Source organism: Mauremys reevesii, linkage group 10 (genome assembly GCF_016161935.1).
Source record: "Mauremys reevesii isolate NIE-2019 linkage group 10, ASM1616193v1, whole genome shotgun sequence".
In the NCBI taxonomy this organism is placed as follows: Eukaryota; Metazoa; Chordata; order Testudines; family Geoemydidae; genus Mauremys; species Mauremys reevesii.
In genome coordinates this window covers 16,411,134-16,423,704 of record NC_052632.1, presented here as the reverse complement: position 1 = coordinate 16,423,704, position 12,571 = coordinate 16,411,134, and the positions used below count along the sequence as shown (strand labels likewise).

At 39.1% G+C, this 12,571-nt stretch overlaps 1 long non-coding RNA gene across 1 annotated transcript; it reads right to left on the bottom strand.

Annotated features, from left to right (window-relative positions):
• Window positions 1-4,335: 4,335 nt before the first annotated feature.
• Window positions 4,336-8,486, bottom strand: LOC120372850. Its single transcript, XR_005585218.1, has 3 exons — window positions 8,174-8,486; window positions 7,423-7,506; window positions 4,336-5,081 (listed from the first exon to the last, which is right to left on the bottom strand). It is a non-coding gene; the product is annotated as an uncharacterized LOC120372850 (long non-coding RNA).
• Window positions 8,487-12,571: the final 4,085 nt, after the last annotated feature.

The window sequence follows — 12,571 nt, the reverse complement described above, 5'->3', positions numbered from 1 at the left end:
ATCAGGAGAGACCACCTCCAATAATTCCTTAGCTTTTCTGTTGATACTGGTAACAAGGCCACATTTATGATATGGACATTTGCATCCTGTGACAAAGAATCTGACTGTCAATTTATTTAATATAAATTAGCATATTCCAATGCCTTTCAAGCAGCTGGATCAAATCTGATACTGTGGCATAGAGAGGGAAGGCTCTGTAGAATATTACCTGTCCTCTCAGCCATCCAACCCATTCATACATACACATTAATTTTTAAAAATAAAAGTTACATAGATCTTTCACCATGGTAGCTCCTTAAGACATATTACACAAAATCATACCTTAAGAAAAGCCTCCTCTTCTTCACGACTCAGTTTGCACAGCACCTGATCATATCACTGCAACAGATGCAGATACATTGAAAAATAAATTGCTAATTCATCTTCATTAACAAAGAAGTCCTTCCAAAGTGGATGCGGAGGCAGAATATGTGGCATTTGCACAGATTTAGGGAATATTTGTGTTTGTAATGACAGAAGATTCATTGCATGATAAAGGAGCTAAAAGTCCAAAGGGAAATCATTTAAATGGCAAAAATAAGACTTAGAGGGCCAACTTTAACTTTTTTTTTTGTAGATTTGCTCATTGACATACGGTAATCTCATTGCCTCAGTGCAGGGGTTCTCAAACTGAGGGTCGTGACCACTTAGGGGGTCATGAGGTTATTACGTGGGGGTCACAAGCTGTCCTCCTCCACCCCCAAACCCGACTTTGCCTCCAGCATTTATAAGAGTGTTGAATATAAAAAAAAGTATTTTTAATTTATATGGGGGGGGTCGCCCTCAGGGGCTTGCTGTGTGGAAGGGGTCACCAGTATGAAGGTTTGAGAATTACTGCCTTAGTGCTACGGGTGGCATTCCTACAGGGCAATGAGTGCTAGTCACAAGGGAACAAATTACATACACACCACTACATGCTTTACAGTTGTAGTCCATCTTTTAGCTTCTTTGTTTAAGGGAACAATGTGTTCTAGTTTAGAATGCAAATTTCAGGGCTTGTCTACAGACACAAACTGCACTGATTGAATTAAATCAGTTGCTAAATTGATTCATAGTTAAATTATATGGGCACCTTAAACTGCTTACCAAATTAACCTACATCAGAATTAGCTACTCTTAAATCAATTGAAGGTTATCCACACAAGAGGGTTGCACCGATTTAACTAAATGAAGTTAGAATTTGATTGAATTAAATCAGTACAATTTGTGTGTAGATTAGACCTAGGTTTTATTTAAAAAGGAGGCTCCAGAGGGGGAGATGTCTTAGCAGTCTTAACAAGAATAGTGAAGCTGTTTTAAACAATGTACATGGAAGCTACCATAATGATGGAAGCCAAGAACGCCAGAATTGCATGAGGGCAGCAGAAGCACGAAATGATAACCATAAACAAAAAATGAAACTGACCAGTCTAGTTTTATAACTCAGCTGGTCAGAGAAACTTTGAAGGAGCCATATTGCATAAAAATATACAGTTCTGTCAAAATCAAAAAGCTTCAGAAAATCAGGTCAATTTTGCTGGAATTTTGGTTTAATTTTTTTTAACTGTTCTAAGAACATCCACACATTCACTTTCAATATTTTGGGAATTGAATATTTTGATTTCTTGTTTTGAATTTTTATTTTGCTTTATACTAATAATACAAAATAAAATAAAGTCTAAATTGATTTAATCAAAATAAAACATTTTGAATCACCCAAAATTATTATTATTTTAAATTTTCCTTTGTGGAGAATTGTAAAGTTTTAGGGTTTTGTTTTGTTTTTTTCGTTTTTGCTCCGATTTGGAATGAAGCCAGATTTTGACATTTCAAAATCCTTTGCGAAATAGAACTTTTGTCCTCTGCACAGCTCTTCTCAACATATGTGAAGAGCAAAATGTTAACTAAAGCACCTAGAGTGGGGACCATTACGAATGTTTCACTTACTAATATATCATTCTAAAATAGGGAATTATCACAAATACAGTAAATATAATCAACAGTAAAAGAGAAGTTAGTAAGTGTGCCCATTGTACTTTAGGAGGAAAAGAAGCATGTATTTAATGTGGATAATCCATAGGGCTAGACGTATGGAGATACTGAGTCCCATGGTATTTCCAACTTAGTCTCTGAATTGCGTGTGTGACCTTGGGTATGTCACTTAACTGCTCTGTGTTTCAATTTGCATGTCTGTGTAATCTGGATAATAACAGTTAAGTTAGGAGTGCATTAAGGCTTTCCTTAGTATTCATAAAGTACTTGAGATCCCCAGGTGAAAGGAGCTATTTGAAGCACAAAGTATTATTATTTTAAAATGTTTAGGTTTTTTAAGTCCACGCTTGACACGTTGTTTTTATTAGTTCTTTTTTTATAATGGTTGTACCAATGGCATAATTGCATAATAAACACACTTTACAAGAGATGGATAAGGACAAAGTGAAACATAAAAAGACTGATAATAAATTATTACACTTGGACAGCCTTCTTCACTGCTGTCTAAAGAACAGTACATACAAGTTCAAAGCAAAGTGTAGATCTGATCCTAATCCATTGAAATCAGTGGCAAACCTTGCATTGACTTCAATGAGATCAGGGACAGGCTCTAGAGTTCACATTCTAGTAGAGAAAACTATTGTGAGTGGCAAAATTGTATTGAGAACTCCATGAATTTCAATCTACTGCATTCCCAGTTATCCATTCTACCAAGAGGTTGGGTCTTCCATCCTGCAGCGGGGACATGAGATAGCCACATGGATGTCTCAAGATCCAAAATGAAATTGCATGAATCTCTGAACATTCTTGCAAAGGGCTGGACTCTGCTATTCACCTCCTCCAGTGCTTCCCCCAGTTGACTCAATATTTAACTTACTGTAGATATCTGCATATAGTGTGTATAGCACCCCCTCTTTATGCTGAAAAATCAACCAGAAGAACCCTCCAAAGTTAGGGCTGTAAAACTGTAGCTTAAGTTTTTCAGCCAGCTGGCCTCCCACCAGAAAACTCATCGTGCTAAGCATAGGGTGTTGTTTGTGGTCATCCACTTGCATACCAATCTGTCACCCTCCATGCTGCTTTCTTTACTGTGAGTGCACATGGTCTAAGAAGGCAGAAGGATTTTCCATCTGTGTCCAGGGCTTGTTGGTGATGGCCGCATAATCATTCATATTTTATGAATTCAGGTGTTTCAGAAATGACCATGCGTGGTGGGCCATTGCTAAACAGGGAAGAGTCCAGAATGGTATGGTATGAAGTACAAATATTGTGGCAGCTTAGATACGAGTAGAGATAGTGATGCTGGATTGCATGACTAGGCCAGTCTACTGCTACCAGAAGGGAGAAGGAGGCAAAGAGGCAACTCCCTTTTAATCCTTGTTGCTGTTGGAGAAAGGATAGAACTAGAGTCTCTATTTACACTGATTAATTGAGTCTACATTAGGGATTTGTACTGGCGAGCTATATCAGTATAGTATACCACTGGCTAAAAAACAGCTGTGAAGATAAGGCCTTACATAAGTTTCAGCTCTCCTTAATAGGGCGCTATATGACTTATTCAGGCTTTTACTGATGAAAGAAGTTCTATGGTAAAATAACAGAGATGCACAGGATTGTATTTATGAGACTTGCATTGATTTTAATACACAGCCTTGAAAATTTATTCCTCACGGAAGGCAATAGTCCATGCAAAATTACAAGTTTATTTTCTCCTGCCCAAATCTGACCTGTACTCTCATTTACCCCATTGCAGGGTTTTGTAGCAAATGCAATTCATCCCCATTTCAGCCATCTTGGCTTTCTGGCTAAGATCATGTATATTCTCAGTTTATCATCTGCTGTATCCTTCATTGGGAGACTTTTGCAAGGGGAATGGAGTGAATTTAGTGAGCTCTTAGATACATGGAAGCCAGGAAAAGAAAACACCTATCTTCAACACAAGACTAGAAAAAAACATTTGCATTACATATGTATCCCTTTTAAAATGTGTCCTCTGCATTTTAAAGGTCTTGCTTAGTGAATTCCATGATTATTTAATCATAAATGCAGACTTGTATATTGAAGTTGTATCACCACTAATTTTCCCTATGCAAAATCTATTTTGGATAGATGAAACTTATTGCTAACCCTTGTTACTGCTGTTATTTGTAGCACAGATCTCCCATAATAACTTCTTTTAAATAAATACGATGTTAAGTTAGGATTAAATACTGTGCTGTACCTTGAAAGGTAAAATGGGAATGAATTAATTTGAAGTTCTTCCAAGGACAAAAATGTTGTTATGCATCACTGTAATGTGCCTTCTGTTCAGATCAATCAAATCACATCCATTTGGACTACTCCGAAGTGAGATATAATTGTGTCTTTTCCTTTTGAGAATTATAAAAAAAAAAAATGAGAAAATCTGTTATGTTGAAAAGTTAAAGGTGTGCTAATGGATTATCAAATGTCTCATTCAACCTTAGTGGAAATGTTTTCATTGGGATAACTCAATTTAATGCAACATAATATTATTTGATGATACATTTTGAAGTCCATATAATGAGGTTTAAAAGCAAAGAATGAAAGTCCCTTTGGAGCAGTCTGCTAACAGTGATAGTTGGAAATAGCCATAACCTTCTAACTTTTTGGCTGCACGATGCGATAATAATATCATTCTGGAGCTGGGTGGTATAGTGATAGATGCTTCATTTTTATCCATTCTACCAAGTGACAGTTATTGAAAACTGACCATTGAACTGCTTTCCATGTCGGTTGCTATCTATCTGCGTTGGTGCTGTTGGAGATTGTAATTACATTTTGCTTCATTTCCTATATAATTTATGTGAAAAATCCTTCAATGGCAGGGAAGTACAAAGCCCAGACAATGAGAACATGACACTGTGTAAGATTTAAGGTGGTTGTTTGGAACTGAAGATAGAAATTGGCCGTGACTCAGGCAATTTCAAGGTCATCCAGTGCAGATAGAGCCCAAGCAATGCAGCAGTTTTGTGACTGGGGAAGCTAAAAATGTTTTGCTACTTCTATAAACATTGATCTTCTGTCATTTGTCTCAGAAATTTAGGTGTGTCCTACGGGGAGAGTAATTAGAGATTATTAATATTGTTGTCTAGTTACCAGGACATTTAGAGACTAGGATACATAATATATAGAGTGATTAAAATGGTTTTAGTTCCAGAGTTTAACATTTTGTTATAGTTTTGTTTAACCTCTCATAATTTTTTCCTTTTGGCTGTTTCTTGATGGTGCTAGCCATTTTTTAAAAATTAACAAATATTTTCGTACCAAATGATTATTGGCTGGCTTTCTTTTTAGGAATTGTTTCTTCCTAAATCTTCATCCTTCCAGCTTCTCTCAGCACTACTCAGGTGTAAGATGTTACAGTCTAGTGATAATAAACTGGGTTAATTTCTCTAAGAAAAAAACAAACCTCTCTTCAGCGGATGCTTTAAAAATTGTTCAGCATTTTTCTTCAGAAAATATAAATTCTGTCTACTAATGACATTGCTGTTGATTTCCATAATGGCGTGTGAATAGTAGAGGGAGGCAATCTGCAATATATATCCATAATCTGTGTTTGGAGACCACCTAGCACCATGGAGTCCTAATCCATAGCTGGACTCCTAGGCTTTACCCACAATGCACATAATGAATAATAATAATAGCACTGTATACAATAAATAATGCTGGGCTAGATTTCCCCTCCTGAATAGCTGGTGGTGGATAACACCTCATTTGTAGAGAAATCATTTAATTGTCTTAATTCATTGCTGAAGGCCTTTTTAAATGGTGGTGCACTCTCCCTATACTGAATTTTAGTGCTGTGAAAATGAACTGACTTGCTGCTAAAAACAAGGAACATTGAATGTGCGTACTGTGCAAAGGCCCCTCTGCATGTCTGCTCAAGCCCATGGCTCCTGACCTGAAGGACACTTTCTTAGCGTGTCCAGATCAGAATTTCTCAGTGAAGCCAAAATATTGTATGAGTTTGACACAATTCCTTGTTAAGATGTTGTGCTACATTAGGTGTGAATAACTTCCAACACGATATAATAGAATACTGCCCATCATGTTAGAAATTAGAGACATGATTGAATCAGCCCTCTTCCCCCAGGTCTGAATACCCCCAGATTTGTAGTGTTTGAAATCTGGAACTAGAATTTGCAAAAGCTCACTATGTATATAGTAGTTTAATCCAAAGGCATAGGTCTGAACACCTCAGACCCTTGAGATGTATGAAGCTTGAACCTAAATTTTGTGGGTTGGGCCCATCTCTATTTAAAAGTTACTAAAGGAGAAAGCTGGTAAAATCTGCAAGAATTATTTTCTTATTCTTTGAATGCATCTATTTTTCTTAGTTTCTCTTTTAAGACACCCAGTGTCTCCTTAAGTAATACTTACCAAGGAAATAGTTTTTCACTTGATTAGCCAGGCATATAGAACATTCATTTCTAAAACCTTTTTCAAAATATTCATTACAGACTCTTTAAAATTAAGCCCTTGTACTTCATATTTAACGTTTCTTATCAATATTTCAGGACACTAGGATTCCGAGTCATCTTGCAACTGGAATAATTGGAATGCAAATGATATCATTTCATTTCAGAGCTGAAGTTGATTCTGCACATATTATTGTTGAACATGATAAAGACACACTCCCCGAACACAGTGTTTCAGATTTATTGCAGAGCAGAGAGCATCCTCTATTGAATTAACCTAGATGATCATCATCATTCATGGGCCTGCCAGACTTTCTGTTGCAATTTACTACTTTCATTTTGTTGCATTTGATTGTGCTGTCATTATGTCATTTATTACATTGCAGACATGTAACTGTACTTGGTCTCAGTACTGGATGATTTCCATCATCCCTGTTACACATGTGGTGGCTTTGCAAAAATATAATATCAGAAAACATTTTGAAATCCAAAGCACTGCAGAGTAAAATGAAATAGCTCCTACTCGAATACACTGAACTTCTATATAGGGCCTCTCAGACAAGGATCTCAAAGTGGCTTACAAATATTAATTAATTAAACCCTAAACTTCATAACAGCCCTGTGTGGGATAAAGTATTATGCCCATTTTACAGATGAAGTGAAATGATTTGCCCATAGTTCAACAGTGAAGCAGTGGTACAACATGGGTTAGAAACCAAGTCCCTAATTTAGCATGATGTACCACATGAATAAACCCCCTGGGTCTGTGCAGAGGCCCATTGACATCAATGAGGCTCCACACCGTGCAGGGGTCCACCCCACTGTATTCTTGAGAAAGCACATAGCAAATGTTTACATTATGAGCAGTATAGTAGCACAGCTATGGCGCAGTAAGTGTGCTGCTGTAGCACCGTAGTGTAGATGCATCTAACACCAACAGAAGGGGTTTTCCCATCCCTGATAGGTAACCTACCTCCCTGAGCTGCAGTGGCCAGGTCGACAGAAACATTCTTCCGCTGAGCTAGTCGTGTCTACATCCGAGGTTAGGTTGGCACAACTACAGCACAGATAGGATAAAAACTGACTTGAACTGAACCACAACCAAACTTTCTGATGCTCAAACAAGTCTGGGTTACCTTCACCCCTCCCACATTATCCTTCATTTCTGCAGGTCTTTACACTTCCTGGAGCTGGTCAGAAATGGGAAAAGACAACACTGTTAATTTCACGAGAGTCTGTCCTCACAAGATTTCTAGGGCAACTCTGCAAAGTCAAGACAGTCAAAGAGTCAGAAAAGCATCTAAATGTTTGGCTGCTTTTCCCAACTACTGAATTTCTTAAGGTTTTTCCCCCTCACTAATATGCTGATTATTTTTTTTCACTGCATCCTATGTCTGCCTTGTAATGATTCATGTTAGCTAGAAAATAATTTGATTAACATGCTTTCAATGAAGTCCCTGGTGAAATTAATATGTTTGTAATATACTTAACACATTGACGTGCTCTGAAGGACAGCCAGACTGGAATCAGGCAGGGTGGAATCTTATACTAAGTACCGCTTCTCTAATGGCAACAGTAGACTGCCTGAGGCAATGATGAATCAAGCTTTCTTATAGTTCATAGTTGCTCCTCTTCCCACCACAGCAGATGGTGCTGTAAGTCACAGAGCCCAGATTCTAACCTGTGGGGCCAAAGCTAGGGCGGATTCAGAGAAAGGTACTCACTTCCACTGAAACCCAGGCCAAGTCAAAGTCTTTTCATTGTTAGCACAAGATGCAAGACTCCACTCTTTCTGCATGTCTTCTCCTCACAGCTAGGTTGTGGAATGGGCACAGCTGCATGCCCCAGAGAAATAAATTACCTGCATTACTTCTTTTTAAGTAAGTGGCTTTGTGATTGAGAGGGAGTGCTTGAAAACTGCAACTTCTTAAATGAGGGACTTGATGTCTTTATGGCATAAACTCACTTAGGGATAGACCCTGGTCTAACATCAAAGCCCTGCTCCAGTAGTCAGGCAGACTGTGCCCTCATGACAGATCAACAGTACACCCGCATGTGTAAGGAGTTGGCAGGGCACCCCTACTTAAACAGAAGAAATAATCTCACCGCACTGGTTATTTATGGTACACAGCTGTGCTGATTGCAAAGAGTTGTTTGTGGTCAGCTAACACACCTCACTGGAGGCACTGCGTTACATCATTGTAATTTGGTCCAGCTGTCCCAATCAGCACAGTTTGTTAGGGATGACGGCTCTGACTACTGCTTGCTGGTGTCACACAATCTGTAGAGGGGATTATTTGCAATAGCAGCCCCATTTGGTGCAGCCTGTGTCTCCGTTTGCAGTTCTGTTAGTGGGACAGTGCTTACCATCAGGAGGACTACTGCCCAGTTTCTCCAGTGTGTGTGACGTGTGCGTATGCTCCCTTACTACTTGTGTACACAGAGCTTAGTCTTCGATTATAGGCTCTAAAATGCTCACATAAGTGGGGTCCTGACTTAGCCTATGGTGTTTTTCTCAATCTGATACACTTCTAAATTCTCATTATGGTATGTGACACCACAGAATTGTGTACAGTGATAGTCATGCAATTCATAAAAATAATCCCCTTCTGATATGTGTTGGTGATCTTGGAAATTCATTTAACTAATCAGGAGCCTTTTAAACTGAAGTTCAGATTTTATGCATGATCTGAATGCAATGTGGTAAATTAATGGGACTATTTCCAAGACCATATCTCTCATTCATATCAGCAGGAAGTATGCGCATATGGCAATGGGAGAATAAAACCATTATTATTAAAGCTCTATTTAAATCATTTGTATGAGGATAATTCAGTGAGATTTTGGTCCAATCAATCAGTTTACCATCTCAATGCAAAGTTAGTAGATTTAGAAACCTCATTGCTGTTCTCATTTCCATCCATGAAACTCCACTGACTTCTTTGGGGTTGCACAGGTGTAAATGAGAAAAGAATTTGTCCCATAGAGCTTATTGAATATAGGATGCTGCAATATTCATTTTTCATAAAAATCAGAGCATCAGAATATTCCTAGTTTAATTCATTGTAGAACTAATTTGATGAAATACATCAAAAACAACTGAAAGAACTTAAAGAAATTCCACCAAAAGTTGTCATATTATCAGTTCAAAAGGTTAATTTTATTTCTATAAATCCTGTAACATATTTTGCTGTCTTCCTTGGTGAAATTAACCTTGCCTAAAATAAGAAAACATTGACCACTAAAGTTGATGGATACCGACTAGAGCAATCAAAAACTAGCAGGTAAAATTCATAAGAATTTTTGCAAAAACATTTTCTCATCTTTTTGTTGAAATTAAAAATTTCAATACAAAATTTTGTTGACATTTCTCTTTCTTTGAAATTTCTACCAGGTGTAAACTAGCCCCATCATATCAACCCAGACCCATCTCAGATAAGTGGACCAAGTTATAAAGAAGATGGACCAATGACAATTTACATCAGCTGAGAATCTGCTCCCAATTTCATACCAGAATTCCTGTCATATTTATAACACATAAGATCACCCTATAATGTTTGCACCTCAGAGCAAACTTTCTTTCTTTCATGATCAACTGTATTGTCTCCTAATCTTAGCCTCAACCTGCCCTGAAAGTGAGGGACCCCCAAATTGTGTCTGAGTTTTTCAGTGAGTTCTTATATTGGCCACAGTAAATAAATACATAAATAACGTTTGCTTTGAGTATAACCTGGGTGCTGCAGAGCATAAAGTACTTAGCATGTCTCAGGATGCTGCTCAATAAAAATGCACAAGGTGCTCGTTTTCCAAGCTTTTGAAATATATAGAAAAGTGTGGACATACCACAGGGACAGAGCCACATATGAACTTAGAAGGCTAGATAGACGCAAACCCTGATTTTATGGAGCTCTTGGGGGACATCTGTAACCTTTGTGAAATTGCAGGTTGAAATAACCAGGAGGTTCACAGGGTTGAAGCTCCTGGTTAAGTATAGAAACTTCACAGGGAGTTAAGGGCTTAATTTCAGTCCTATGGATCTCCCTAAAACTGAAGCTCCACAGGTCTATGCAAACTCAAGGAACATAACCTTCTGTTAACCTGGAATTTCAGCTAATAAGAGTTCAGAAAATCAAGGTGGTGTTGTATGTATTTTTAAATATATGAAAGTTGCTGCATGACAAATAAGTCTTCCTATCATGCACAGATAGCAGCAATTATGTGCATGTGTTAAAGGGTTAAAGTGCTCTTTGAACTCCGAGGATTATAAAATAGTAAAACACCAATTAGAATCAAGTATATAATCACTGTAATATTCACAAGAATGAGAATGAGTCAAAATGCATTTTTGGCTGAAATACAGTATGTGGGAATTGGTAGTTGGATTTTCTGGCTGTTAACCTGCCGGGTAAAAAAGTTAGCGAAGGATTCTGCACCCAGCTCTGAATTAATAGTTCTGTTTTTAAAAACAGAATCACAAGAATGGTGGACAACGGTTGAGTGCCACCAATTTGTCCCGTGAGTGCTTTGCGCCTGCTTTCCAGTCTCTCAGAGAGCGCACTTTTCATCCCAGGGTAAAAGACAATTTCACAATTCATGACTCTTATTGTTCATTTTTGTTTGTGCTTTTAGCATTGAGTAGTAACTTCAAATGAATGTCGGTAATCTAACTCCAGCACTAGCAGCATTAGAGTTATGCTATGCTAAATTGTCTCCTTGTTTTAAGATTAGACTTCAAAGGTTTTTTTTTTTTTGGTAATGAAAGGGAAACTAATATCCTTTCTTGACAAGTTAGGAAACATTAGCCAATTAAATCTGTTTATAAAACTCCCCTGCATCATTAGTGCTACCATTCTCTCAAGCTCTGTTTTTCATTAGCTCAGCAGCATACTGTTGCTGGCATAGAAAAGGACACAGTTTTCTTCATGGAATGAAAAAACCCTCATGAACTAATATTAAACCTTAATCTTCCTTGTGTAATTCCCTAAAGTGTAATCTAGGGCTTCTGGGAGCCCAGCTTAAGGTGAACGTTGGAAGTCTTGCCAGGAACAGCAGCACAGAATGAGGGTTTGGGCCGTTTCTCTGCTATCTGTTAGTCATCACTCGTCTGGAGTAGAAGGATGTGAGGCAGCTAGGTACCATGAATAAAACAGCTGCCCTTTCAGTCAAACATCTCCAGCGACATCTGAAGGTGTGGAGATATAAAGGGCCCCAGGCCTTCAACCAGAATTGCGGTAAGTGAAGTGTAGTAGCAGAATCCTTTTGTGGGGAAGGGTAGTTTCTGGACAGAGGAGAGATCCAGCAAAATTTTACCTCTATTGACTGAACATGCCCTGGTGGGAGTGTTAATGTTTTAGCTTAGCCTGGAGTTTGCAGCCATTGGTCTTGCTTTTCAGCTGCTAGTAGAGTCACAGCATGTAGCTTCCTGAGATTGCTGAAAACTACATCACTCAGCATCACTACTCTGTCTACTACTGAGAAACAAAGTCAATGTATCACAGTACTCCTCATCCTTCCTTCCCCGTCCCCTCCCTACTCTCTGTCAGCCTGATTTAGTGTGTCACTTTGACTAGTTAGACTGATAGCTCATTGAGGTGGAGAACATGTCCTTCTCTGAGGTGCCTACGTTAGGTTCTATTGTAGTATCTTACCAATGAGTAGGTTGGTTTCAGGATATAAACTCTTTCTTGAGAATGAAAACTACGTGCAGCAATAAGGTCACAAAACTTTCTACTACTCCAGAGGTGAGCAAGCTATGGCCTGCGGACCACATCTGGCCCGCAGGACCATCCTGCCTGGCCCCTGAGCTCCTGACCGAGGAAGCTAGCCCCTGGCCCCTCTCCCGCAGCCTCACCGCGCTGCCAGCTCTGTGGCCTGCTGCTCCTGCCGGGCAGCACGGGCAGCGGGACTGGCTGTGGTGGGGCTGTGAGCTTCTGCTGCTCTGAGCAGCATGGTAAGGGGGTGGGGGTTGGATAAGGGGCAGGAGGTCCCCGGGGGCAGTCAGGGGACAGGGAGCAGGGGGGTTGAATAGGGGGTGGGGTCCTTGGAGGGGTCAGTCAGGGGACAAAGAGCAGGGGAGGTTGAATGGGTCAGGAGTTCTGAGGGGGGCAGGACGTGGGAGGGGG